General features: G+C 35.2%; 1 protein-coding gene across 3 annotated transcripts in view; it reads left to right on the top strand.

Annotated features, from left to right (window-relative positions):
* Window positions 1-555: 555 nt before the first annotated feature.
* LOC150100541 (PSME3-interacting protein-like) overlaps window positions 556-6,928 on the top strand; it is a 148,124-nt gene continuing 141,751 nt past the window's right edge. For 2 of the 3 annotated variants that reach the window (XM_090401411.1, XM_090401409.1), the window contains exon 1: window positions 728-884. The gene's annotated coding sequence lies outside the window, so the exon portion shown is untranslated. Of the gene's footprint in view, window positions 679-727; window positions 885-6,928 lie in introns of those variants that run through there. The other variant, XM_090401410.1, reaches the window with a different exon arrangement.

Below are 6,928 nucleotides of genomic sequence, written 5' to 3'. Positions count from 1 at the left end.
GACCTCCTTTTTTTGTACAGGCATCTTTTTGGACGTCTTGTTTCCACCAAGGAGTCCTTTCCCCACTGCCCGTCGCCACTCCGAGCCACTTTCTGCCACAGCACGAGAGTGTAGAGGTAGTGACTGCTGTTATGAACAGCTCCCACATCTAAAGTATGCGTGGGAATCTCTTTGAACCTGGAGGAGATGTTATCTGCAAATTTCTTCCTCACAGCCTCATTTTCTAATACCTCCCATTTCACCCGGTATAGCTGCTTAGATCTACCAGCGTTGATGGTAGCACATAGTAATATTAAGTAGTTACAATAGATATTTATATTTGATTTGTTCTGTGTTCTTTCGCAAGCATTGCTGCTAGTTTTTTTTTTGGATATATCTTCTCATTTTTTCTGAAATCGAGATCCAGTGCGAGAAAGGTTTCAGCATTATACTGCTAGTTTTTTTAAGGCTATATCTTTCTCCTTCTCTCTCTCTCTCTGCCACTCTTTGATAGGGATGCCACTGACTCCAATCCCATATTCCAGTCACTTTTTCCTTGAAATTCGGATCCTGAACCGAAAATGTTGGTCATGACTACTGTAAACGTTGCACCAAGCAGTGTTTGGTGCGACAATAAATCGACGCCTAATTCCTCTAGTTACCTATAGGAGTGCTAGTGGTTCTGTTTCGTCTTTAAGTGTATGTGATTCTCATTTATTTTGTATTTTAAAAGTCTTCGTACCGTTAATGCGTTTGTTTGGTTAATTGTAGTACGTGTGTACGAAATTGTTATTAAGTTGTTCATTTATTGTACAGATTGTTAGTAGTGATATGGTATAAGAATATTTAAGAAACACCGTTCAGTATTTCATTAACGATTTCTGATTATACGTATCAGAGAATAGGTATTTTATTCAGCTTTTTTTTTAAAAAAGTATTCATTAAAAACTTATACTATCAATTGTAAGAAATTTAATATCAGCTGTTCTCCTTTAGGAGAGGTCACTTTTATATAAAAAAATGAAAATATAGCAATTTTATTTAAAGTTGCAAACTATATTTTAATGTACTTTGTGTAACAAAAATAGAATAACTAATTTGTAAGTATGATATTAAATAAATATAGGTAAACTCTGTTAAATACTTTCGAAGAAATATTTTGCGTGTATCGTTTTTTTTTATCCCTCGTATTTTTGCATGTTTAACGGATTGTAACTGATTCAGTTGCGAATTTGTTAACATGAAACAGGAGCGTCCACCAGGAGCTATTTTAATAGCTCATTTTACAATCTAATTAACACTTCAATATAGTAAGAACCAAGTTAAATCATTTTTGCGGGAAAGAAAGTAGTCATTTTGTTTTCAGTTGTCAGTGCACATTCCCTGAAATTATTATTGTTATTACGCAAATATCTCGATGGAGTCAGAATACCCATCATAGGAGACTAACCCTAAGCATTATTCACACAGTACCTAACATAGTTCTTAAACTCGTTCACTGTCATCCATCACAACTACCTCCTGACAATTTATTCCAGGCATTTACCATTCTCCAAACACAAACCTACACACCTTTTAATATCCACACTCATACTCAATTTCCAGAGATGACTCCAGTTCATTCTCTACCAACTCATCATGTATTGAAAAACTTCTTTTTTGTCATATTCCCTCATTTTCACCTGTTAACTAACTTACAACCAGTGGTGAGCTATAAGGGCTCTCGGGGGGCTCGCTTGAGCCCTTTGTTAAATTTTTCCCAAATTTGCGAGCCCCTTGTTTAACTTTTGGTAATATAAATAAATAGGACTATAAAATAATGCCCCTTGATTGGTACCATTGATTATTACTTGAAGTATAAAAACAAAAGAGCAATATAACGTACTTCAATATTATTGTGTTTAGATAATATTTATTTATTATTTATAGATTGTCATAAAAACTTCTATTGCAAACAAATAAAATTTATTTTGTTTGTAAAAAAAAATGCGGATTATTGCATATGTGCGATTATAAAAGATTTCATTCTTATTATATTTTGATAGTTAAAAAATGTTTTTCTCATGTAAGATAAATTAACACAGATGATTGCATGTTTAGATCATGAAAGATTTGTTTAAAAATTATAGCCTTTACAGGTTAATTGTCCCCTCATACTTTTTGATTGGCATTTGTACACAAGCTGTATTAATAAAAGTTTTTGTGTGAAATACAGCTTTTTTTTTTTTTTTTTTTGCTCGACAATGCAAACCCTTTGTTAAAATTTCCATAGCTCACCACTGCTTACAATCTATTTATTATTATTGTATAGGTACCTTCATAGAGTCTGAAGACTCATCACAGGAGACCCAAACTATCCACACAATATATATCGTACCTCTCGTTGAACCTGTTAACAGACACAAAGCACTCATCTGAAGTAACCCATTTCCCCCCTGCGTCAATCTTATTAAATCCTCTAACTTAACATGGCACTGGTGAGGCCAGAAAAATGTCAATAGTCGATTTAAAATCTTTGGGGTCTGTGACACCCCACCTTACTAATGCTGGGTTAAATGTTTCTCTGATGTCCTTCTTTTTCTCCCAGCAACCAACATTTGCAGATCACAAATACTCAATCTATACTTATAGGAGGCATTCTTGGTCACTTGCTTCTGGATTCTTTTCACTACTTCATCATACCCAAGAAATACAGCTGACTAGACCTGAATACAATAATCCAAATGTGGACATATCAAGGCTTTATGAAGAGGAATATCACCTTCCTTATCTTTACTAGCTAGTGTGTTCAATAGCCAAGTAATCCTAAGAGCTATTTTGTAAACCATAATATGCCTTCTAAGTTTCAAACTGTTTATTACCATCCCCAAATCCCAAGCTTCATCTATTTCCTGGAGTACAGTTCTATCTGTGTGGCACACAGCTTGTAATAATCTGTTTATTCCAGAATGCATAACTTGACATTTCTCCATATTAAACTGACACCCATTCTTTTTCCCCTACTGACCTGCCTAATTACATCATCCTGCAAGCTCTTCACATCATTTTGATTAACTGTTACTCTATGAGTTTTTCATCATCAGCAGACAACTGAATATTTGCATTCAGATTATTTCCTATATCATTTATGTACAAATGAAACGGTGGTCCTAGCACAGAACCTTGCCTACCATTAGTCACTTGCCTTCACCTGGATTCTGCAACTCCATATACCATTTTTGATATCCGTCTATCAGCCACCTTTGTATCTATATAACCAAGATCATATTCACCCTATTTGTTTTAATTTGCTTAAGAGTTCCATGTGGTAATCTGTCAAAAGCCTTTGCAAAATCCAGCAGAATCGTCATATAGCTATTTCTTTTATCCTACTCAGCTGCCACTTTTATAAAGTTGGTAAATATATAATAAATAATATTTTATTATTAGTAAATAATAAAATATCCTTGCAAGTGTTCAGAATTGCATTGGCTGGAAACAGGAACAACTTTCAATAGCTCATAATGTGATGATGGTCTCTTTTCATTTGTACCGAATTTTAATTAATGTATTTAATGAAATTTCAACAAAGAACATTTGTGTCTCACATTTTGAAGTAGTTGCTCATGGCATCTCATTTTCTTGAATTTTTAGATTCCTGTATAGAGAGGCATGTTGTAGTGTTTTTTTAATAGTTTAAATGTTTTTGTTTTCGTTGCATGTGTTTTTTTTGGGCAGGTTCATCTGTTTTGTAAGAGAAAAATTTAGGTATTAGGAATAGAAAATGTGTATTATATCCTTCATGGGATTTGAAACCCAGGTCTTAAATTAATGGACACAGTAATTTCACTGAACTGTGGGAGGAAAGAGTAAGCCACTAGCTAAGAAGCTGAATTCATCAATGGTAGATGGTTGTTTCCTGTTCCATTTAAACAAACATTTGAACTTTTCTTTTATCATTCACACAGAAGCAAAGACTGAAGAGTCTATATATTAATACTGTTGTATAATAGGTGACCAAGGAGAAAGGAAGAACCTATTCTTTTTATCACAGTTCCTTGAGGAAATCACTGTGAGAAAAGCTGTTTCAAAGAATAGAGATAAATAAAATGAAAGAGGATAATAAATTCATTTCATAAGTTTGAAGCTGTACTGTGAATGGATGTTGACAATAGCTACTCATGTTGTTGTACTTAGCTCAAAGAAAGTGGAGTAGTAATGTTAGCCATTTCATTAGGGCATTGTCCATGGAAATGCCTTTTAAAAATTACATAAGGCACAAAAAGAATATCAGAAGTGATGACTGTGTTGTTTAGAATTTGCAGCCAAAGCAACCAAGGCTATGAAGCCAGTATGTTACATCTATTAATTGTGTATGTTTTTATGTCAGTTTTGCAGTATGAAAACCCAAAGGAGGTTTTAGGGAACCTAAAACCTCCAAAGTGATATAAAACCTCCCTTTAGGGAGGTTTTATATCACTCCAAGTGTATAATCAGAGGCAGGCTGATGAGGCTACTGTTCTGTTTTTACCAGGAAAAGAAGTTATTTCAGTTCAGTGAGAGAAATTGATATGTTTAAGGTTTTGGGTAATTGTCAAAGTGTGGAGAAGTGAAGTGAGAATTTTATTGCAAGAAAGAAGGCAGAACTGTTTTCGTAGCATAGAAATTCATGAGATGGTCATCCCACAAGAGAATGGCAAGGAAATTAGTATTTAAAGCATTAATGATCAAATTCCTGAAAAACAAAAAAATATACCTCAGGTAGCTTTCGAATGAAGAAGAGGAATAGAGAATGCCTTCATCATCATCAAAACTTTGGTTAGGATTTGAAGTTAGTGAGAGAAGGTCATTAATGTATAGGGGGGAAAGTGTGAACAAAAGTGCATGGCCCAAGTACTTAATACTGCTTTCGTGGAAATTAAGGTAATGACGGAGGGACAGTAATCTAATGGCTGATTTTTATTGCCTTTTCAGGATGGCCTATTGCAAGTGATTTTTTTTTTTTTCTTTTTTTTTTTAATATCAATCCCATGCATGAGAGATTATATAACTTATAGCATGTAGTATTATCTGTGGTCAAGAAGAGATAAGTTTTTTTGAAAAACTGGTGGCTATAATCCTTAGATCACCATATATTCCATATCCAGCTCTTAACATACTGAACCAACTTATCCACCTCTTTCAAACCTACTACCTCTGCTCTAGAATAGTCTTCTCCCATACAATTTTTTCATAACCTATTTTCTCAAATTTATAGATACCCAGTGTATTTATAGATTTGAGACAAAAGTAGAGGAATGATGTACTTAGTAATAGGAATAGTTCAGGAATAGCAACAATTAAAATAACTGGTGAAGAGTCCACATGGTTAGCCTAGTGGCTATGTGCCTCGCAACCATATGCCTGGGGAAGGAGTGTCCTAGGTTCAATTCCCATTGACAACGTGAGGAGCTGATGGATCTTCCTCAGCCATAGCCAAGTTAGCCGGTCTTGGGCGTTGACAGCAGGGTTTTTTCCACCAGTTTGTCTGGTGTTTTTCATCCCGCAAGCAGGCAAACCGGTCCATTGAACACACACAGATTACAGTCAGGAATACTGATCCAGCCATAGGTCTGATTCGTCAGGTATGCTGGTTCTGGAGCCAGGATAAAATTTGGGGGGGACTGAGATGGTGCTGTACCTCCCCGTAAAGGGGACTCGCAGCCATGTATCATCATACGATTATTGTTATTACTGGTGAAGAGAAATAAAGTGGAAAGAGTGCATCTGTGAAATTATGACTAGAAGAGAGAGAGAGAGAGAAAGTCTGTAAGAAAAGGGTCATTAGTCAATTGAATTGCCCTCTTGGACAGCATCAAGCATTTTTTGAGAGTTTCTGGTGCATCACCTTGTATGTGAGAACAACATTCTAAGGTGATAAAGATTTGGGATTTATATAGTATTATGTATGTGAGAAATATTGTCTTGAGGACAATGGTAGACCTAGTTTTTTGGATGTGGAGAATGCTATGGATGTGTTGTGCTTATGCCAACAAAGACTAGGAGTATAAATCAGACCAAGATGTGTGATCTTGTGTGGAGACAGTATTATCAAAGGTGAAGTACATTCTTTCTTGTATGTAATAAGACAAACATTCTCTCTGGTGTTTTGCTGAGAGATACTTTGATTTCAAATGACACATTCATAAGCATTCATAGCTCTGGTTACCATGGTAACAGTGAATGTGTATTGTGAATAGTAAGCATTGTGGTTCAAGCCACCATTAAATAAGTGTGTATTGACTAATTGTCTACTGCTTTATACAAGCGTAGATGACATAAAGTAAGAAAATAAAAATATATAAGCTTATAAAGATAGAAAGTAAAAGGGAAAAGATGCACATGCAGGGATATTACACTGGCACAGCCGTCAACAGGATAAAATCCACAATAATTAAGTTAAATAAGACTGGATTGAAACAGTTTTGAATAAGGATCAAGGCCACAAAGATTTAAAATATTCAGAAAATTGAAATTGTAAAGCATGAATGTGGATAACTTGAATTCGGAAGCTACAAGTAGTAACACTGATAGAGTTCTTTAAAACAATCAACCCTCACCTAATCATCCTACAGTTCTCTGGAGAGGATGATGATGTGTTGGCTTTCCTCATCTTTGCAGAAGAACTAAGAAACATTGTCAATTAGTTGGACTTCTAATTCTACTGCGGAATAAATTGGTTGGAAGGGCCAAAACCTTTTTGTATTCCTCTCCTATTCTGCGAGACACTTTGGAATACAATAAGTTCAAGGATACCCTAATATTCCAATTCTCCAAAGTAAGAAGTATAGGTCCGAACCTGTGGAGGCTACAGAGATGCATCAAGAAAAAAAAGGAAGCCATCACCGACTTTTATAATAGACTGCTAACTCTAGCAAACAGCCTGAGTGTCTGCAAAGATGATAGGAGCCATCTCGACTGGGCAGTTTTC

This window comes from Typopeltis vanoorti, chromosome 12, assembly GCF_054136105.1.
Source record: "Typopeltis vanoorti isolate ZY-2024b chromosome 12, IOZ_Tvanoo_1.0, whole genome shotgun sequence".
Taxonomy (NCBI): Eukaryota; Metazoa; Arthropoda; class Arachnida; order Uropygi; family Thelyphonidae; genus Typopeltis; species Typopeltis vanoorti.
Note: the sequence above shows the minus strand (reverse complement) of the source record. Positions and strands in the feature narration are given on the sequence as shown.